This window comes from Culex quinquefasciatus, chromosome 2 (assembly GCF_015732765.1).
Source record: "Culex quinquefasciatus strain JHB chromosome 2, VPISU_Cqui_1.0_pri_paternal, whole genome shotgun sequence".
Classification (NCBI taxonomy): Eukaryota; Metazoa; Arthropoda; class Insecta; order Diptera; family Culicidae; genus Culex; species Culex quinquefasciatus.
The window spans coordinates 165,939,812-165,963,267 of record NC_051862.1 but is presented as its reverse complement, the minus strand read 5'-3'; the positions used below and the strand labels follow the sequence as shown (position 1 = coordinate 165,963,267).

The 23,456-nt window shown below is 37.1% G+C and overlaps 1 protein-coding gene and 1 long non-coding RNA gene across 6 annotated transcripts in view; both read left to right on the top strand.

Annotated features, from left to right (window-relative positions):
- LOC6051146 (calcium/calmodulin-dependent 3',5'-cyclic nucleotide phosphodiesterase 1A) overlaps nt 1–23,456 on the top strand; it is a 660,139-nt gene that overhangs the window by 235,678 nt on the left and 401,005 nt on the right. The gene's annotated exons all lie outside the window — the stretch shown is intronic.
- LOC119767905 overlaps nt 1–23,456 on the top strand; it is a 101,082-nt gene that overhangs the window by 74,199 nt on the left and 3,427 nt on the right. The gene's annotated exons all lie outside the window — the stretch shown is intronic.

Here is a 23,456-nt window from a genome sequence, read left to right as displayed (position 1 = left end):
GTAGTGCGGTGCCTGTGTGGACGCGCAGTCCTGTTTTTTCGTGTTATTTTCCGTCTCTTTTATGTCGCTGTTCGAGTGCATGAGGTGATTGGTCATTATAATTAAATAATGGCATCAGTGGTGCGGTGCCTGTGTGGACGCGCAGTCCTGTTTTTTCGTGTTATTTTCCGTCTCTTTTATGTCGCTGTTCGAGTGCATGGGGTGATTGGTCATTATAATTAAATAATGGCATCAGTAGTGCGGTGCCTGTGTGGACGCGCAGTCCTGTTTTTTCGTGTTATTTTCCGTCTCTTTTATGTCGCTGTTCGAGTGCATGAGGTGATTGGTCATTATAATTAAATAATGGCATCAGTGGTGCGGTGCCTGTGTGGACGCGCAGTCCTGTTTTTTCGTGTTATTTTCCGTCTCTTTTATGTCGCTGTTCGAGTGCATGGGGTGATTGGTCATTATAATTAAATAATGGCATCAGTAGTGCGGTGCCTGTGTGGACGCGCAGTCCTGTTTTTTCGTGTTATTTTCCGTCTCTTTTATGTCGCTGTTCGAGTGCATGAGGTGATTGGTCATTATAATTAAATAATGGCATCAGTGGTGCGGTGCCTGTGTGGACGTGCAGTTCTGTTTTTTCGTGTTATTTTCCGTCTCTTTTATGTCGCTGTTCGAGTGCATGGGGTGATTGGTCATTATAATTAAATAATGGCATCAGTAGTGCGGTGCCTGTGTGGACGCGCAGTCCTGTTTTTTCGTGTTATTTTCCGTCTCTTTTGTGTCGCTATTTGTGTACATGGGGTGATTGGATTTCTTCTTCTTCTTTTTTCATTTATTTTTTGTTCGCGCGTTCTTTGGCCGATGAATTTTATTTTTGTTCTCTTTATATAGTTTTCGATAGAAACGATCCGATTTTTGTTTTTTGAGACAAGCAAGTCGTATTGCTGGTTTAAGTCCTTTCCATATCATCGAGGATCGGAAGGCACGTCGACGGATATGTTTTAAGGCTTATGATATAAAATAATTTTAATGAATGAAGCCCTTCCTACATCACCGTTGATCGGAAGGCACGCCGACGGAGTTTTTCGGGAGAATCGCGGTCGAATTAATACTATATTTAAATCCCTAGATAGGTATCTTCCGCAGCCGGCTGCCTAAGATTTTTAAAATTTCAACCCATAAACAAATTGCTCATGGTCGCATCACCTACCACAGTGAATCCTGACCTCATACCCATCTTACTAACCCTCAAAACTCATGTGATACTTTGTCGGAGACGCAGTCGATTTGGCGGTCCCATCACTCAAGTATCGGACTAACATTCCCATCCACTTCCCGTGTCTTACCACTGGTCGTGGCCGGCGTCGGTATTGATCAGCACGATAGGGACCTTTGAAAATTGCGAAGGGGTGATGATTGGTTCCTACTTTTCATCTGTGGTCCACGGAGCAATGTTTGGGGGTCCTGGTCAATAACGAAGTAGCAGCTACGGGTAGACACCAATGCTATGCTATGCTAGGATTTCAATTTTCTCCTCTTTTTTCACTATTTAACGACATAAAATTAATAAATATTTCAGACGACTTTTGGATTAATGCAATCGTATTTCTGTTTGGAAATTATTGTAATGCTTTTTATTGCTAATATGAATATTTAAAAAAGTCAGTTTATTCATCAGTACCATTCATATCTCAACAAAAAGAAAAGTAGACCGACTTGATTTTTAACGAAAATTGGAAAATATTAAATTACGTGTATTTCTCAATAATTGCTTTAAGGGGTTACATACATGTAGAAAATCACAAAATTTTATATTAAAGAATATTTCTGGAGTTTTTTTAAAGGTCCAATGAACCAAATTTCCAGTTTTTGCTTTTTGGATGTTTTTGAAACCGCCTTGAGTCAGGAGTATTGAAAAACACCCAAAAAGCAAAAACTGAAAATTTGGTTTGTTGGACCTTTAAAAAAAACTCCAGATTTGTTAATCCACTCTAAAGATGAATCCTGCAAGTTTCATGAAGATATTTCATGATAAAACTGAGTAACAGACGATTGAAGTTAAAAATTTTGCCATGCGCAAAACGGACTGTCAAACTTTGTTAGCGTTTTTCTCGAAACACCAAAACCACCTGAAATTTAATACCTTTTTTAAATAACCTTTTTGAAAATCAGGCTTCAGGCTTTTTATGCCATGAAAACAAAATTTAAAAAATGTTGAAATGTGTGTTCATACCAACCTCTGACTTTTTTGCATATTTACATGTATGTAACTCCTTAATTGCCCATTAATTCACTGATTATCATTTAAATACATAAAAATTATTTGCCAGACTGAGGCCTTGCTGTGAACCTATGCCAAATTTAAAATTAATGGAAATTTTGTCAGCAAAATATACTGCATACTGTGTTTAAAAAACTAACTTAATCCACCTATGTGGTTGGTGCCTTCCTCACTCTTTTCCAACAATGGGTGATATGCGATATGATGGGTTTGGACACAAATTTCGTCTGATTTCGTTGAGTTCCAGAAAACAAAAACACACATATCACTCAAGGGCTCATAAGTGGCATCTTAAGTGGTCATAGCATGAGACAGGGTTGCTAGATCTTCAATGTTTTAGACACGTTGAAAAGGTCTTTCGATTACCTAACCAACGATGGGTTGGATGATGGATCCGGACATTTTTTACATACATTTAAGTGAGATCCGGCTACAAAAAAAGTACATAAATATCACTTAAGTGGTCAGAATTCGAGACAGGGTTGCCAGATCTTCAATGTTTTAGGCTCGTTGGGAAGGTCTTTCGATTACCCTACCAACGATGGGTCGGATGATGGATCCGGACGTTGTTTACAAACACCCAAAGGAATAATATATATCAAAATCTGCAACAATGGATTTGCTGCAGAAAATGTTACATTTTATAACATTTTTTGCAGCAAGCTCATAGCTCATTTTTGCTCGCGTGTAAACATATCAGCGATCTGCAGTTCTCACCAACACAAATAATGCCCCGAGCATCTTTTTAAAGAGAAGAATATGTTGGTGCTCTTTCTCTCACTAATCATCAAATGTCCATGGCACGGTGGTAGCGTGTCGGATCAACAACCAAGAAGTTGGTGGTTCAATCCTCGTTTTGTTAAGGTTTTTTTGTGCAATACAGCCAAAAAGCCGTCGGTAATGTCGATAATTGTCGGTAACGGGTAAAAATGTCATACCCCTACATCGCAAAAAATGCATTAGTACAGTTTCCATGCAGATTCTGATATACTTTCATGCCGCCATGCATCACAATCATGCGTACGCCATTTGGGTGTACATTAGGGTGCCCAGAAAAAATGACCCCCTGCTCCACAAGCGGAAAACGGTTTATTGGGTTATTTTAAGCATCTGTGCAAATTTTGAGCGAAATTGGTTGAGATTAACCCATTGATACCCGAGCCTAAAGTTGGTGAAAAAAATGTTTTTCATACAAAATTCACTTTTTTAAATCGCTAATAACCTTTCAGGATTAAGTTTTACAGCTTTGGTATGTTCTACAAAGTTGTAGAGCATTAAATTTCCAATGAGAATCTCACTTTTGGGAATATTTGGATGTAAGTAGCGCACCGTGTAGACCAAACTGTAAGAAAATTGGGTTTTCCATACATTTTTTCGATTTTTCCCATACAAACTTCACCCCCGGGTATCAATGGGTAAATGTTAACCGATTTTGCTCATATTTGGCCCAGAGTCCTAAAATAGGTCAAGGAACAATATTCAGCTTGTGGAGCGAGGTTTTGAGAAAAAGTCCCGTATTCTGGGCACCCTAGTGTACATATAAGTGAGATCCGGCTACAAAAAAGTACATAAATATCACTTAAGTGGTCAGAACTCGAGACAGGGTTGCCAGATTGTCAATGTTTAGACTCGTTGGAAGGGTCTTTCGATTACCTTACCAACGATGGGTCGGATGATGGATCCGGACATTTTTTACATACATTTAAGTGAGATCCGGCTACAACAAAAGTACATAAATATCACTTAAGTGGTCGGAACTCGAGACAGGGTTGCCGGATCGTCAATGTTTTAGACTCGTTGGGAAGGTCTTTCGATTACCTAACCAACGATGGGTCGGATGATGGATCTGGACGTTGTTTGCATACATTTAAGTGAGATCCGGCTACAAAAAAGTACATAAATATCACTTAAGTGGTTATAACTCGAGACAGGGTTGCCAGATTATCAATGTTTTGGACTCGTTGGAAAGGTCTTTCAATTACCTAACTAACGATGCATAACATGATGATGTTTGGTTCAGTTTACTGCCTTCCGAAAATATGCGAAAACACATTTTTATACATGACTTTTGAACTACTTATCGAAACTTCAAACAATTCAATAGCACCGTATGGGACCCTAAACCAAGTCGAATGCAACTGGTTTGGTCAAAATCGGTTCAGCCAGTGCTGAGAAAACTGAGTGACATTATTGGTCACATACACACACACATACACACACACATACACACAGACATTTGTTCAGTTTTCGATTCTGAGTCGATATGTATACATCAAGGTGGGTTTTCGAGCTTTAAATAAAAAGTTCAATTTTAGAGCAGGATTATAGCCTTACCTCAGTGAGGAAGGCAAAACATACTTTCATTCATCATTCTTAGTTTGAATTTGGGGGTGACTTTGACAGTCATAGTTTTCTTGTTAAAATCAGATTTTTGGTGTTCTAACATTTCTTAGTTTGCTGATCTATTTTTTAAGAAAAAAAACTCAATGTTTTTATAAAGTTAACTTAGTATATAAGCTTTTAAAGAAAATAAAAAAAAAATTAAAATTGTTAAAAAGTCAGAATATTGCCTAAAATTCGTTTAAATCGCGGTTTATAAAGTTATCGAATGAATGCAATATTTATTCTGAATTCGAAGCACGAATCAAAAGTTTCCACATTTAGATGAAATTAATTAAACTGAAAATGCCTATAAATTTGGAGATTTTTTTGAGTTATTTTTCAAAAACACACATTAATTATTATTATTTAATCTTCTATTAGTGCAAAATTGACAAAAGAATCTGAAAATACATTCCGTTTTCCGATTCAAAACAATGTTCGTTGAGAAAATCATGACACTTTGAGATTATCAATATATTGCTATTCATGAACATTTTCTTCATTATAATAAACTAACTTGATAAACATTTCAAAACTGTATGACTACCACGGTGAATCCAAACCAATCCGTACGAATTTAATTTGAACTCTCCATTTTGCGCAAAAATCTCCAACCTATCAAGGTCACCCCGGCGATCAAAGTCGTCCCGTTTTACTTTTTGACTTCAAATCATATTTATATTAATTTTTTTTCCAGATATTCGGAATTTTCCAAAAAAAAACATTATTTTTTCCAAAAAAAATCTATTTTCTCAACCCGATTTAACACACAAAAATCAAAAATCAAATTATTCGCTCTACAGCATTGCCTTGGCGTTCTCGATTGCGAGATTCCTACTCGAAACTAAGTGTCCGAAGGTTTGATTGTTGAGGCAATTTTAAACCATCATTTTTTTAAAAAATGGGAATTTAACATTGCTTGAATGATATTGGACAAGAAAAATTAAATTTTCTCTTGATTTTTTTTTCCAAATTTGTATCTCTAAATAACACCAACCAAGATCACTCTACCCTAAATCCTAAACCAAACGATGAGCTTCTTTCTGTTTGAGCAACAATTTTCGCTGTCCGATGCGATACCCCGGTTCGACTCTTGGAAACGTTAAAAATATGTTTCGAGAACTACTAAAATAAACTGCAACAGAAACTCACATTTGTTCCCGTTTGCTGTCGCTGTCGATGTCGAGCCAACAAAACGCAACAACCAGGATAATGGTGCTTTTCCCCAAGGATAACGAGCCACAGCCAGCGGAGAAGGGGGGGGGGTGAAAAGTTTACCCAAGAAGAGGAAGAAAGCCAGCACATTTCCACAAATCAACGTGACTTGGCAGGATACCAATCGGACAGGAGGAGTGAGCAACAATTTGTGGCTACGGGAATCGATATGATCTTTATCCGCCGATTGCAATCGAAGCTGGTTGAGCTTTTTTTTTTTTTTGTTGATTTATTTAAGGGAAGGGGGGGTTGGACGTCACTCAAGTGTGAAAGCACCAACTCCACAAGTCACAACGTACTCGTTTTTTTTCTGTTGATATTTGGCTTCTCGGTGTGGTTCAATTTTGATTTATTCTCGCCATCAAGGGGCATGACAGGACGAAAGTACACGTCAACGCGATGAAATTTGCATAATTCATATTTTCGGAATTGTGTGTGCTTTGTGTGTATGCATGAGCAAGTGAGTGAGGGTTGCACGAGTACGTCATCGGTTAGGGGTGGGTGGAATGGTGGTGAGTTATGGGTGATTGGGAGAGGAAAATACTTGACGGGTTAGAGCATTATTCATGACTGTTGAATGCTGTTGTGGTGGAGAGTTCTGAGGTCACAGACAAGTCAACTAAAGTTTTTTTTTGTAATGGATAATTTTATCTTGTAGTATGTGAAAAATTTTTTTTGACGTACTAAAAGTGTTATTTTCATCACACATTGTTAATGCCAAATTGCAATTATTTTCTCAAAACATATTTTTGTGATAAGAGGCAGCATTTGGTTTAGTTCTTTATTTAACAAATATCCCCACATTCAAGTTGTGCACGAGCCACAATAGACGTTCAACGCGTCAATCTTATAAAACAATTGCTGAACTTGAAAAAAAACTTTCAAAACCGAACGATTGAGTTTAAGGGGTTTGAGCTTCAAAAAAATTGTTTAAATCATCACTCTGTCCAATTTGGTTTTTCCTAAAATTCAGACAACTCACGAAGAATACATGTGAACCATTTATGTTTTTACATCAATGTTTTTGTTCTACAACTTTGTAGAAAATTGTTACACTCTACAAAAGAAAACCCTGCAAGGTTAGAAAAAACACGAAATTTTAAAACGAAACAAAAAATTCTAAATGAAAATATAACTCACCTGCGTTATTGTAGATTCAAAAAGAACATTAAATTTATTATAAAATGCAGTTTGTTATTTTTTTTATATTTATGAAATGGTTAGTTGCAATGGTTATTGATTGAATGTTTTTGTTTTTAGTTCTGTCACCTGATTTATTTAACACAGTCTCACTACCAAAATATTTGGTTTTTGAAAAGCAATTCAGTTATCCTGAAAATTTAGTGAAAACTGGTATTTATTTGTTATCTATGGTGTTTGTTTTGAAGAAATTGGCAACACAACACACTATTATAACATATCGATGCCCTTGTGCTCTTTTGTTGTATCTAGATAGAAATCCATGGATATATTATTAAATTGAAAATAATGAAAAATTGTTATTTTGATGAATGACTGAAATGGAATTTTTCGGATTTTAAGTTTTTTTTTGTTATTCTGGGTCATTTTTTTAATTTTTTAGTAACTTGAGTCATTTTTTATAATTCTAGTAATTTTCAATTACAATTTCTTGGGAAATCTTGCAACATAATGGGATTAAACAATAAAAAAAACTTGCAAAAATCACAAGCAACTAAAATTTCTTTGAGCAACAACTAAATTTCTATGAGGATTTCAGATCTTAACCCTCTACAATCCAAACCCGCCATTGGATGGGCTTCGATTTCAAAAAAACAAAATCCACTTTCAATCAATTTTTAATCATTAAAAAGCATTGGAAAGAAGAACTCTTAAATTTTTTGAAAATTTCAAGGATGGTAGTTTTATTTGTTTTTTTGTGACTTTGCCGATGTTTTAAAAATGTTTTTTTTTAGCGGTCATTTTTAACAATTTAAATGATAATGAGGCTATTCTATAGCAGAAAATTTGAAAACAAGCAAAATATTGTGAAAGTGACTAAAAAACATTAAAAAAATTAGATACCGTCATCAGGGTTGACATTGGGTAATACAAAATTGCTGAAATTTGTATGACCCAATCTCAACCTCCAGACCCAATATCACCCCTGATGACGGTAGGCAAAATGTAATAAAAGGAGGTGGTAAAATAGGCCAAATACAACCAGAAACAACTAAACAAGATAAATGCAAATTTAAATACTAAAAATGAAACAAGAAAAATATAAAACAAGAGAAGATAAGTTTTTCATAAAACAAAAGTTGTTCAAAATGACATCCTTAACACAAGAAAAAAATTTTGTTAAAAAATGCGCAGTAGAGGGTAAATTTATTAATTGTGATTTTTTACAAAAACAAAAATACTTTAGGAGCGCGATTAACTACGGCAGTTGAAGATATTCGAAAAAAAACACCCCAAAAAAAGCTAAATGGGGTAAATGGACCACTTCCCGTCATTTGCCGCTGGGTTATTCTCTACCAACTCACACGAAATCGGGAAAAGTTACCCCGACCCCTCTTCGATTTGCGTGAAACTTTGTCCTAAGGGGTAACTATTTTCCCTGATCACGAATTCGAGGTCCGTTTTTTTATATCTCGTGACGGAGGGGTGGTACGACCGCTTTCATTTTTGAACATGCGAAAAAAGAGGTGTTTTTCTATAATTTGCAGCCTGAAACGGTGATGAGATAGAAATTTGGACTCATAGGGACTTTATGTAAAATAAGACGCCCGATTTGATGGCGTACTCAGAATTCAAAAAAAAAGTTTTAAATACTGTGCCATTTTCCATTCCTTGATTGAAAAAAAAATTGCAACATGTCATTTTAAGGGAAATTTAATGTATTTTTGGAATCTACAGAATGGTCATTTTTTATTTAGAATAAAATTTTTCATTTAAAAATTTCGTATTTTTTCTAACTAACTATGCAATTTTTTTAGAGTGTAGAAATGTTTTACAAAGCTGTAGAGCAGACAATTACAAAAAAAAAAGATTTATAAACATAAGGGGTTTGCTTATAATCATCACGTGTTACCACGATTTTACGATTTTTTTTTAAAGTTACTTTTTGCGTTGTACTTTTGATCCTCGGTCCTAACCTGGTCGCAGCACCTAAAAGGACCAAATAAAAATAAGTTGTGAAGAAAAACAAATAATTCTAGTAGTTTTAAGTTATAATTTCTAGAAACATCACAATGGGATTAAACAATAAAAAAAGCAGAAATCACAAGCAACTTGTTATTTGGTTTCAATAAAAAAAACTAAATTCTTGAAGGATTCCAGATCTTGATTTAATTATTGACTATTAAATCAATCATTAAACAGAAAGTTTGCAAAAGTATTAAAAAAGTTTCAAAAACATTGAAGCCATTTTTTAAACTGAATCAATCTTTTTAAAATGACAAATACAATTTGTGAAGTTTTGCTGAAGTGGCTGGCTCTTAAATTCGATATATTGTTTTGCTTAGTTTTTTTTTGTTTTTTTGATTCAGATCAAATTCAATTATGTTTGAACCTTGAACAATCGATTTTGTTTTTTTTACTATCATATTTTTAACGTTAAATTCGAGTTCTGCGAACTCATTTTAGTTGAATGCTAGTGGTTTATTGCTTGTATCAAAAGAATTTTGTCATCACCACCATAAAAAATACATTTTCGTGATTCGATGATTTGTCTTTTTTGTGACTTTAGATAATTGAGGATGGTCTGTACAACAGAATACAAATTTTGTCTATTTTTAATTTTTTCATGAATCTCAACTATTCAAGAACTAGAATTTTGTAGTCAAGATTCTTGAAAAATACTTTTTAGTTAATGATAGGAAAATCAATCTTATGACCATACGGAAAATATAGGTGAGTTTTAGATTTTTTTGTTATTTTGAGTCACACCATCAGACGTGAGGTTAAATGGATGAACCGAGTTTCTTTTAAAAATAATGAATTTTAAAGCGAAAAATTGATAGGACGAATATTCCAATAATGTTTTTGCTTAACTTTGAATATATATTTTTAAACTGCTTGACTATCATCTGAAAACACAATATTTTTGTTTTTAGAGCAGTTCTCTAGGATTTCGGTCATTCGATTTTTTTTGTATTTTTTAATCCGACTGAAACTTTTTTGGTGCCTTCGGTATGTCCAAAGAAGCCATTTTGCATCATTAGTTTTTCCATATAATTTTCCATACAAATTTGGCAGCTGTCCATACAAAAATGATGATTGAAAATTCAAAAATCTGTATCTTTTGAAGGGATTTTTTGATCGATTTGGTGTCTTCGGCAAAGTTGTAGGTATGGATACGGACTACACTGGAAAAAAATGATACACGGTAAAAAAAATGTGGTGATTTTTTTATTAAATTTTTATCACTAAAACTTGATTTGCAAAAAAACACTATTTTTTTTTATATATATGTTTTAGAGAACATAAAATGCAAACTTTTCAGAAATTTCCAGGTTGTGCAAAAAATCTTTGAGCGAGTTATGAATTTTTTAATCAATACTGTTTTTTTCAAAAAATCGAAATATTGGTTGCAAAAATTTTTCAACTTCATTTTTCGATGTAAAATCAAATTTGCAATCAAAAAGTACCTCAGTGAAATTTTTATAAAGTGCATCGTTTTCAAGTTACAGCCATTTTTATGTAACTTTTTTCAAAATAGTCGCAGTTTTTCATTTTTTTAAAATTAGTGCACATGTTTGCCCACTTTAAAAAAAATATTTTTGAAAATCTGAGAAAATTCTCTATATTTTGCTTCTTCGGACTTTGTTGATACGACCCATAGTTGCTGAGATATTGCAATGCAAAGGTTCAAAAACAGGAAAATTGATGTTTTCTAAGTCTCACCCAAACAGCCCACCATTTTTCAATGTCGATATCTCAGCAACTAATGGTCCGATTTTCAATGTTAATATATGAAATATTTGTGAAATTTTGCTATCTTTTCGAAAACAATATTTTCAAAATTTTCAAATCAAGACTAACATTTCAAAAAGGCCAAACATTCAATATTACGCCCTTTTAAAATGTTAGTCTTGATTTGAAAAATTTAAAAAATATTGTTTTCGAAAAGATCGGAAAATTTCACAAATGTTCCATATATTAACATTGAAAATCGGATCATTAGTTGCTGAGATATCGACATTAGAAAATGGTGGGTTGTTTGGGTGAGACTTAGAAAACATCAATTTTCCTGTTTTTTAACCTTTGCATGGCAATATCTCAGCAACTAAGGGTCGTATCAACAATGTCCGAATAAGCAAAATATAGAGAATTTTCTCAGCTTTTCAAAAACATTATTTTAAAAAAATGAAAAACTGCGACTATTTTCAAAAAAGTTACCTAAAAATGGTTATAACTTGGAAACGGTGCACTTTATCAAAAATTTACTAAACTACTTTTTGATTGCAAATTCGATTTTACATCGAAAAATGAAGTTTAAAATTTTTTGCGACCAATATTTCGATTTTTTGAAAAAATCTATATTGATTCAAAAACTTATAACTCGGTCAAAGATTATTTGTTTTTTTTTTTTTTTCTGATGACTTGGAATAATTGATGCTGGACTGTACAACAGAATTATGTTTACAAATAAAACCGAATTGAATATTTGCATACATTAATAATATTATTCCTAATAAAGAGAAACTGGTGGCATATAATATCGGCAGAGTAACGGACAGTTTTTGTGATTTTTGTAATAATGCAGATAGCAATGGACACAGAGTATCTGAATGCCCTCAAGCCAGAATTATCTCAAATTGGACTAAAAGCGTAATATCTAGAAGCTGTAAGTTAGAAATGGAACATTTGGAGGATATCCTGACATATGAAATAGATGAGAATAAAAAATCGGATAATGCCGCGTTGTTTTTAAGTGTTCGAGCGATGTCTTTCAATTTGAAATGCTACCCCCAGCCGAGTTTATTTGTTTTTAAAAAAGAGTTAAGAGAGATGCGATGGAATAACAGGGAAATTTTTGGTAGAGTTTTTGGTACTAGTTTGAATATTTGCTAGGAAAATCAGGGATTAGTAAAAATGTTGTTAAAAATGTTGTACGACCAATTGGCTTAATAAACGAACTTTAAAACCTCAAAAAAAAAATATATATATATATATATATAAATTTTGTATAATTTTACTCTTACCACGAATCTTAACTATTAAAGAACTAGAATTTTGAAGTCAACATTCTTCTTGAAATTTCTTTCAAAAAGAAATAATTATAAAACGAAAAATTTAAAGTTCATTGACAAATTTTCCGATAATGTTTTTGCTAAACTTTAAATATATTTTTTGAAAAAGTTTAACTATCGGTGGTTGCCTCTCACCTGAAATGTTCGGACTCGAACAAGAAACGCACGCTTTAACCATTGAAACAACAATTTATTATTCACCACAAGATGTTACACTCTGCGACTTGACCCGACGACGGTCGGCAGGGAAAGAGATCGACTCTGGACTATCTCTTGATCTCTCGGCTCAATGCTATAAAAATGTACGACGACATTATACATTTCGAGTACAGTTAAACCTCGTATAAGAGCGCCTCGCATATGCAACTTTGCATATACGAGTCATTCCACCTGATTCGGTTTTGTCGCAAGAGTTGCATATGCGAGGTACAGGGCTTATGTGATTTTGGATATATGGGAGACATGGGCTATATTTTTATAAAAAAATCAACTAAACTATACAAATTTATAGTGTTTTGGAATCGTTATGAAGTCAGCTATACAGCTACACCAAATTTACATGGTTTACGATGTTCTAGATCATCCGAAACTTCGTCAAGTTAAGGCCTATGTGTTCAACGCCGTACAAGTATGAGTTAGGCGATTTGACTGTGGTTTTTGACCACAGATCATAGCCGGATAGCCTCAGGGAGGTTCAGGGACTAGTCTACCGATATGTGGTGATGTTCTGGGTCTTCTGTAGAGTCCCGGGAGGTACGTCCGATGGGTCTACCGCCGTAACACGGCAGAGGTCGATAGTTTTAGACCTCAGATCATATCCGGATAGCCTCAGGGAGGTTCAGGGACTAGTCTACCGGTATGTGGTGATGTTTTGGGTCTTCTGTAGAGTCCCGGGAGGTACGACCGGTGGGTCTACCGCCGTAACACGGCAGAGGTCGGTGTTTTTTGACCTCAGATCATATCCAGATAGACTCAGGGAGGTTCAGGGACTAGTCTACCGATATGTGGAAATGTTCTGGGTCTTCTGTGGAGTCCCGAGAGCTACGCCTGAAGGGTCTACCGCCGTAACAAGGCAGAGGTCGATGGTTTTTGGCCTTAGGTTATATCCAGATAGCCTCAGGGAGGTTCAGGGACTAGTCTACCGGTATGTGGAGATGTTCTGGGTCTTCTATAGAGTCCCGGGAGTTACGACCGACGGGTCTACCGCCGTAACAAAGCAGAGGTCGATGGTTTTTGACCTTAGATAATATCCAGATAGCCTCACGGAGGTTCAGGAACTAGTCTACCGATATGTGGTGATGTTCTGGGTCTTCTGTAGAGTCCCGGGAGGTACGTCCGATGGGTCTACCGACGTAACATGGCAGAGGTCGATAGTTTTAGACCTCAGATCATATCCGGATAGCCTCAGGGAGGTTCAGGGACTAGTCTACCGGTATGTGGTGATGTTCTGGGTCTTCTGTAGAGTCCCGGGAGGTACGACCGGTGGGTCTACCGCCGTAACACGGCAGAGGTCGATGTTTTTTGACCTCAGATCATATCCAGATAGCCTCAGGGAGGTTCAGGGACTAGTCTACCGATATGTGGAAATGTTCTGGGTCTTCTGTGGAGTCCCGAGAGCTACGCCTGAAGGGTCTACCGCCGTAACAAGGCAGAGGTCGATGGTTTTTGGCCTTAGGTTATATCCAGATAACCTCAGGGAGGTTCAGGGACTAGTCTACCGATATGTGGAAATGTTCTGGGTCTTCTGTGGAGTCCCGAGAGCTACGCCTGAAGGGTCTACCGCCGTAACAAGGCAGAGGTCGATGGTTTTTGGCCTTAGGTTATATCCAGATAACCTCAGGGAGGTTCAGGGACTAGTCTACCGATATGTGGTGATGTTCTGGGTCTTCTGTAGAGTCCCGGGAGCTACGTCCGATGGATCTACCGAGGTAACACGGCAGAGTTCTGTGGTTTTTGACCTCAGATCATATTCGGATAGTCTCAGGGAGGTTCAGGGACTAGTCTACCGATATGAGGTGATGTTCTGGGTCTTCTATAGAGTCCCGGGAGTTACGACCGACCGGTCTACCGCCGTAACAAAGCAGAGGTCGATGGTTTTTGACCTTAGATAATATCCAGATAGCCTCAGGGAGGTTCAGGGACTAGTCTACCGATATGTGGTGATGTTCTGGGTCTTCGGTAGAGTCCCGGGAGCTACGTCCGATGGATCTACCGACGTAACACGGCAGAGGTATGTGGTTTTTGACCTCAGATCATATCCGGTTAGCCTCAGGGAGGTTCTGGGGCTAGTCTACCGATGTGATAGGTCTTTTGTAAGATCTTGGGAGTTACGGCCGATGGATCTGCCGCCATAACAAGATATAGGTCTGTGGTTTTTGATCTCAGATCATATCCGAATAGCCTCAGGGCCGTTACTTCCGGGACTCTACAGAAGACCCAAAAGATCATAACACATCGGTAGACTAGTCCCTGAACCGTCCTGAGGCTATTCGGATATGATCTAAGATCAAAATCCAGTGACCTCTGCCTTATTTCGGTGGTAGACCCATTGACCGTAATCCCGGGACTCTACAGAAGAACCAGAACATCACTACACATCGGTAGACTAGTCCCTGAACCTTCCTGAGGCTATCCGGATATGATCTGAGGTCAAAATCCACCGACCTCTGCCTTGTTACGGCGGTAGACCCATTGACCGTAGCTCCCGGGATTTTACAGAATACCCAGCACATTACCAGAAGTCGGTAGACTAGTCTCTGAACCACCCTGAGGTTATCTGGATATGATCTAAGATCAAAATCCAGTGACCTCTGCCTTATTTCGGTGGTAGACCCATTGACCGTAACTCCTGGGACTCTACAGAATACCCAGAACATCACCACACATCGGTAGACTAGTCCCTTAATCTCTTTGAGGCTATCTGGATATGATCTTAGGTCAAAATCCACCGACCTCTGCCATGCTACGGCGGTAGACCCATTGACCGTAGCTCCCGGGATTTTACAGAATACCCAGCACATTACCAGAAGTCGGTAGACTAGTCTCTGAACCACCCTGAGGTTATCTGGATATGATCTAAGATCAAAATCCAGTGACCTCTGCCTTATTTCGGTGGTAGACCCATTGACCGTAACTCCTGGGACTCTACAGAATACCCAGAACATCACCACACATCGGTAGACTAGTCCCTTAATCTCTTTGAGGCTATCTGGATATGATCTTAGGTCAAAATCCACCGACCTCTGCCATGCTACGGCGGTAGACCCATTGACCGTAATTCCCGGGACTCTACAGAAGACCCAGAATATCACCCCACATCGGTAGACTAGTCCCTGAACCTTCCTGAGGCTATCCGGATATGATCTGAGGTCAAAAACCATCGACCACTGCCTTGTTACGGCGGTAGACCCTTCAGGCGTAGCTCCCGGGACTCGACAGAAGACCCAGAACATTTCCAAATATCAGTAGACTAGTCCCTGAACCTCCCTGAGGCTATCTGGATATGATCTGAGGTCAAAAACCACCGACCTCTGCCGTGTTACGTCGGTAGACCCATCGGACGTACTTTCAGGGACTCTACAGAAGACCCAGAACATCTCCACATATCGGTAGACTAGTCCCTGAACCTCCCTGAGTCTATCTGGATATGATCTAAGGTCAAAAACCATCGACCTCTGCCTTGTTACGGCGGTAGACCATTCAGGCGTAGCTCCCGGGACTCCACAGAAGACCCAGAACATTTCCAAATATCGGTAGACTAGTTCCTGAACCTCCCTGAGGCTATCCGGATATGATCTGAGGTCAAAAACCACCGACCTCTGCCGTGTTACGGCGGTAGACCCATCGGACGTACCTTCAGGGACTCTACAGAAGACCCAGAACATCACCACATATCGGTAGACTAGTCCCTGAACCTCCCTGAGTTTATCCGGATATGACCTGTGGTCAAAAACCACAGTCAAATCGCCTACCTCATACTTGTACGGCGTTGAACACATAGGCCTTAACTTGACGAAGTTTCGGATGACCTAGAACATCGTAAACCATGTAAATTTGGTGTAGCTGTAAAGCTGACTTCATAACGATTCCAAAACACTATAAATTTGTATAGTTTAGTTGATTTTTTATAAAAATATAGCCCATGTCTCCCATATAGCCAAAATCCCATAAGCCCTGTACCTCGCATATGCGTGCTTCGCATAAGAAACCCCCATATGAGGTGCATATGCGAGGTTTAACTGTACCTACTGACAATTAGGTTCTCACAGCTGGCACTACTTATTATAGTAACTGACGGATACTACATCACCCAGTCGGCCTGGGTTCGATCCCAGACGGTCCCGGTGGCATTTTTCGAGACGAGATTTTTTGTTTAGGTCGATAGCTCAGTCCAGGTGTAGGAGTCGTCTCCCTGCACGGAGAAAAAAGAGTTTCCAAAATCGTGAACAAGCGTTCATGAAAATGGGAACCACGAACAATGTGTTCAAATTTCAAATACGTTTTTCAAAATCGTTCCATGGGATTTGAACACTTTGTTCGGGGTTTCCATTTTCATGAACGCTTGTTCACGATTTTGGAAACCCTTTTTTCTCCGCGAAGAATCAATCTTTCGGATACCTAGTTTCCAGTAGGAATCTCGCAATCGAAAACGCCAAAGCAATGCTGTAGAGCGAATAATTTGATTTGATTTGTTGATTTTTTTATGACTATCGTCTAAAGAAAAACACTATTTTTGTCCTTAAACTTCTATTTAAAAAAACCTCAATAAAAACATTTGACTTTCTGTTTCACCAAATTTGGACCATGTTTTTCGATTGAAAATCTCGTCTAATCTTCCATAGAAATGAAACTCCATCATCACCATCACCATCATCGACATCGACCTTTCGCCATCACGTTTGTCCTTCGGCACACTTCAAATGGAGCCCCGGAGGGGTTCGAAAGAAAACGCTTGCAAAGCTCGCCTGAACTTTCCGCTCGACCAAGGTTCAAGTTCGGCTCGCGACCATGCACACGGCTATATGGAAATTAAGCGCCCAATGTCAATTGGATGACGTCCTTGGGACTTGGGCTCGATTTGCCCGAACTCCGGGCCACAAAATTTCCAAAAAGCAGGGAAAGTAGAAAAGCTTGATTGGGTGGCGAGATTGTGCTTTGTGGGAAGCTTGGGTTTGAGAGGTGGGTGGGGAGTGGAATTATTGTTGTTTTGATCTAGGACTTTGGTTCGGCTGATTGGACTTTCCACAAAAGGCGAATTAATTGATTAGAGCAGAGTGAGTGGCGGTTCCTTTAGTGGCCGGGTGTACTCTGAATAGAATTCGTATTATATTGCGTGTCATAATAATAATTATTATTGTGAGCTACCATCGGTCAGAGCTGGTGGACGGACTGAAATTTATGACTTGGTCGATGAAACCAGAACATTGGACGGCAGTAAAGTTTAATTAGTGGACTGGAATTAATAAATTTGGCTGATTTCATCAAAGGAAAGTAATATCTGTCAAATCAAGCACTCGTCCAGAAAACTTTTTCTCTAAAGGTTATCGAATCAAATAATAGAATTCAGTGAACGGGTGAAAACAAACTTCAAGAGTTATTCCCACGAAACCTTCCAGACCAAAAAGTTTCAAACAGACGTTGGTCATCTCGAGCTACAAAGTATCACGTTTTTTGCCTGCTGTCACTTGCATTCACTTCATATAGTTTACACTCTGAGCTGTTTGTAACAAATACAAAGTTGTATCATCCCACGGGAAACCAGCTGATCCGAACCGATACGTTCAATTTTCCGTTGTGATGAGCTTTACGGGTTGCACAAGCTGGAGTGTGCGCTTTAAAATAAGAACTTAAAAAATTAAACCAAACCATTTTTTTTTTTTGAAATAAAAAAAAAAGTTTAAGAGTTCAAATTAAAAATCAATTGGATATTTTAACGTGTACACATTTTCTCACTAGAAAAAAAAAAACCTTTTTCCTGCTCGTCCACCTCGACAGCGCAAAAGCCCAGAAGAGCAACTCGTTTGCATTTCTCCGGATTCTACAATAAAGAATAGCTCCGACAACCGAGAGCCATAAACGACACAGATAGGTAAATCATTGTAATTCCGTTTGAAGCAGTGCTCCTTCAGGGTCCACAAAGTTTCCTGAACACTATTTTTCCACTTTGAACGGAGCCAGGTCTCGATGCAGGAGGAGTATGATCCTGCAAACCAGCTTAGGGATGACCACTTTGTCGCACATGTGGACAAGTGACGGACGAAACGCTTTTAAGGGCGTAACTAATTAAACAATTGGAACACTATTCCAAACTCAATGAAAATGTTATTTTCCAGCCCTAAAGTGCATCAAAAGAGATTTAGATTGCACAGGGAATCAAACGAAGCATCGCAATCATCCAAACAGAGCCATGCTGTTGAAGCCTACCGGTGAAGGTTGGTCTGGGAAAAGGCTGGGCTACACGATGGACGCAGATGGAAGAATGCTATAATGGATTACCCGACGAATAAAAAGAACTTTTTCACAGCTTCGAACATACAATGGCGCGGACTGATGAGACGGAACATGGAGGTGAATGCGGACACACTCTGTGACGGTCATCGCAGATCGGTGGGAAATAGTTCCAGGGAAGGCACTGAACATGTGAAGTAACCAGGGGTTCCCAAATCATGAAAATAAGCTAATGCCACGGACGCACGTACATCAAACCGGGTTTCAAAAATTGGATCAGGATTTTTAAAAGCAATCGCTTGAGTCGATTATGTATTCACAACTGATAAATACTGTACCTATTTTTTGTGAACAGTGAAATCGTCTAAATTGTCTAATATGTCTAATTCAACCCACCCACAGCTGTAGCCCCTTTGACATCAATTCTTCATGGTTTTGAACTTTAAATCGCTAAAAACGTGTCTTAGTAAAAATCTAGAAAAATGAAAGGATCGTATCGCCCCACCGTCACAGGATATCGAGAAATGGAGCTCAGATTCGTGATCAGGGACACAAATTACTTATTAGAGCAAAGATTCACGATATCGAGGATGGGTCGGGGCAACTTTTCCCGAGTTCGCGTGAGTTTGTGGAGAATTACCCATATTTAATAATAAAAAAAAATAAAACATGATTTCAGACATAAGTTCTTTGGTCCGGACAACGTCAAAACGGTATTTTATAGATTCATACGACCTTTTCTAGCATTAGTTTTGCTTGAAAACACGAATGAAAAATCGATTGGATTTATGTTTTTCTAAATGTCGTATTTGCAAAACCATTTAAAAAAAAAAACATACGGGTGTAATTAATACGAATCCTCCGACCAATTCTGTTTTCATGGAGAATTGCTGTATAACAACTAAAGAACACGTTTAAATTTGACACACACATTATGTACTTTTAGATAGGAAATTAAAATAGTTTATAAGGATTTTCTCTGCAGTTTAGGAAAAAAAAATAAAGTTTAAAAATGGATCATGAATCAAATTATCAAAATGGATAAAAGCCTTCTGGTCCTTAAAAACATAAACATTTAAACATAACCAATATTGAAAAACAGATTCATATGAAGTAAATTTAGTCTAGATCGAGTTTTAGTGATAAAAAATTGATAATATTTTTTTTAACTTTGTCAGTAGTTATCATAATCTACATTTTTGGTTCAGTCACCAAATTCTTCAAAAATACTTTCACAATTCTTACTTTCAAATTAAAAAATGAGAAAACTCATTTCCTTTAGAGCAATTCCAGCTCAAATCAGGAATTTTTCTGGTACTTTTGTACCCGACCCTCTCCGATTTCAATGAAACTTTGTACGCATGTTATCCTAGGCCTATATAAGCCATTTTTGTGTATATGGAGCCAATAGTACTAGAAAAGAACATTTGAGAAGGGCGTAAGGTATTTAAATATTTTTGTATTCTGTAATTTAAAAATTACTGTATCTCGAAGCCGTTGCATCGTATCAAAAAGTGGTCAAAGACAAACTTGTAGGAAATTGGACGGGCTTTCTGGAAAAAAATACACTGAAACAAAAATACACGCCACTTCTATGAAATTTTTCAGTTTTTAAGTTTAAATGTTAATTTTGATGATTATGTCACGATTTGTTTTCGCTCAAATTATTTGAGGAAATAGCCTAAAATGTTACAAAAAGACTCACGAAAAATGCAGGATGGTATGTATCTCCTAAAAAAACACAAAAATCATTTACTACAACTGTTTTTTTTTTTTTTGAAAAGTGGTCTAAACGTCAACATTTTTCAGAATCGATAGTGGGAATCGATTCCCCAGACAATTTTACATAAATAAAAAAAAAAAATTCGACGGTTTTGTTCGAACGCGAATCAATTCAACACGAAATGTCGGATCGAGGTGCTCTTTGTAGCCTTCGTTTTTTCGTGAGTCTTTTTGTAACATTTTAGGCTATTTCCTCAAAAATTTTGAGCGAAAAAAAAATAGTTTTAAACTTCACAGCAATTTCACAGTATTCTAAAATCTGCTCAAAATGAATTCAAAAACGTGTTTTTTAAATAATCTTATACAGCAAATTATTTATTGCAAAAAAAAAATTGGTCTGATTTCGTATGTTTTGCTGAATTTTTATCAGCTGAAATATCCCCTAAAGGAAGCACATCTAAACATCATATTCATCAGAAGTTGTATCAGTAAAATGAGTTGAGCAAAATGCTGTATTTTTTCAATATTTAGCAAAATAATAAAAAAATTGTTTAAAAAAAGATTCGCAACATTTCAGTTTTTTTAATTCATAGTAAATTTAATTATTTAAAAAATTACACATATAAAAAATAAAAATGCAATTGTAAAAAATAAAATTGTAACTTGTAAAAATGTTGAATAATTAAAAAAATAGAATTATTGCTTGTTTTCACATTTTTGCTCTAGAATGACACCATTAATATTTAAATTTTAAATAAATGCGTAGAAGCATAGTCTGGACACTACAAAAATTACTGCATACTTCTTTTAACATGAAATAAAGGAAATTTTAGTAAATAACATAGCCAAATTTGACCCCTAACAAAATGACATTTTAAAAAATATTGTCAAAGTTTCATAATACAAGCAAAATTTCAAACCCTTATACATTCAAAAAATTTAAGAGTTCTTATTTTCAATGCTTTTAACAGATCAAAAATTGATAAAAAAAATTGGCTTTTGAAGATTTTTTAGATCAAACCCCATCTAGAGGCGGGTTCCATATGCTGCGCTATCCTGCTGCAATCTGGCTGTACACATTTTTTAATACTTTCATTTGTATGGTGACTATCCTAGCCCAAAAAAAAAAAACAAATACTTTTTTAAGTCATGAATAACATTTCAGGATCGAGTTGTACAGCTTTGGTAATGCAGTGCATTGAATTTCCAATATTTAGGAATCTAACTTTGGATGGAAGTAGTGCTCCGTGCAGATATATTTCACATTTTCTCTATTTTTTCCTAACATACTTCACCTTCAAGTATTAATTGCTAAATGATGAGCGAGGTTTTGAAGAAAACTTGTAGAGAAAGTTTTTAAACAATCAAAAAATTCAATCAAAAATCGATTTGCGAATACTTAGCGTATTACCTGTAAGACGTGTCAGTTACATAAGAAAAACAAACATGTTAGTTGCTTGCAATAACAAAAGCAATTTGAGCTTAATTCAAGTCCCAAATAGAATGTTCTTTTTATAACGGTTTAATACCTGTTTTTTCCTTTAAAAAAATAGTTTCCGTTCACATGTAACCCCTGTCAACGTTGCAACGTTACATTGTAGAGCATATCCCAGCGCTACTACAAACTCGTCCACATTCACACCTTCCCAGCAGTACGTTGCTGGTGTGTTCCGGAAATAGGTTTTTGCCAGCCCTTCTCCATACATTTGTACGGTTTAATTTAGCTTCTGCTGCTACGGAGACCCAGCCATGAGGACAGAGGCCCATATACAGCACCCGGACCATTGAACGACATAGGCTCGGAGGCTGGCCCTCTTCTCTAGTACACGGTTGAGTTCCCTCCTTTCCCATGATGGGCGCACACGGTTCACCGGATCCATCAGAGCCAGGGGTCTGTCCCAGCTTAAAGGCGGAAAATCGTTAGAAGTGATTGGCCTGATTAAAGTGGATGATTTTAATGGAAGTTGGGTTAAGTGCTGCCATTTTCGTCCCGGTGACCCCCTATTTAGGCATTACTCTAAATCAGGCTCACCGGTAACCGTAATATTGCCGGTGAAGGTGCCACCATAATTCAACGGGGGCTTACCGCCGCAAAGACGACATCGTCTTGTTAAGGTTGTGCGGGGATTTCTGCAGAGTAGTGTTGGTTGGGTTTGTATTCCCTCAACCATTACGCGCGGCGGATAATTAACAGCAACACTCACTTACGCCTTGCAGAAGAAAGTGCCTCCAAGGTACGGGCACTTTTGTCATTTTTCTCGTTCTTTAATGGCGGCAAGCTTTTAAGCTTGTCTCTGCAAGCCTCCGAACAGTGGTTCCAACTTTGAGGGAGACAGCCAGTCTGCCGTTTTAGGGTGGTTTGTTTTGGGGAGTCATTTTTATAAATTTTGTCATTTTGCCGCAGCAGTGTTTGAGCGAAAAGCTTTGCGGTAATGGAAACTGTCGCTAAAAAGTTCTAAATTTGAATTGGTGTAATGCCATAAAACGACATAATTGATACGATAGTAAGAAGTGTGAGTGCTATGCAAACAGCTGAATGATACTTAGGGGATCAAAAAACATGTGACAAATGTAGAACTTATATTTTCTTTTCATCACCCAAGTAACATTTTTAAACCAACTAGCCACCAACTAGTTTTATCGAGGTATGGTAGCATCTTGATTGCTGGTTTTATTTGGGCATTCACCGCAACCAATAAGCAAGAGCTAATTTATAGGTTCTAACAAGGTTTTATGCCTCAGACATAAAACTTGGTGAAAATTAAAGCCGACTGGCTATCAAAAAGGTTTTATGAATGTTTTAATAAAGGCTTGAAATAGACAAAACCAGATGGCAATGCCATGCCAAACGGTTTTATCGCATGCTTCTTTAAAACCAAGGATGTTGTAGCTGTCAAGTGCCATTAGGCATGCAGAAAGCTCACTTAAAACCGTAAGCTCCTAAAAGAGCATTTATCGCAAACAAAAAGCAATGCTTAAATATGGCACTGAACGCGTGTTCTGATTGAAAATGATTGACCGCCATATTAGTAGAAAATAATTAAAAAAGCATAAATTTGATTAAATTTTGATGAAAACACACAATTAAAATAAATTTCTGACATCGTTAGCATAGCCATAGGAATAATTTAAACATTTTTTGCGAAAAAATAGAAATAAATAAAATATAAAAACCGTAATTGCAGAAGAAATACTTTTGGGCTATGCAT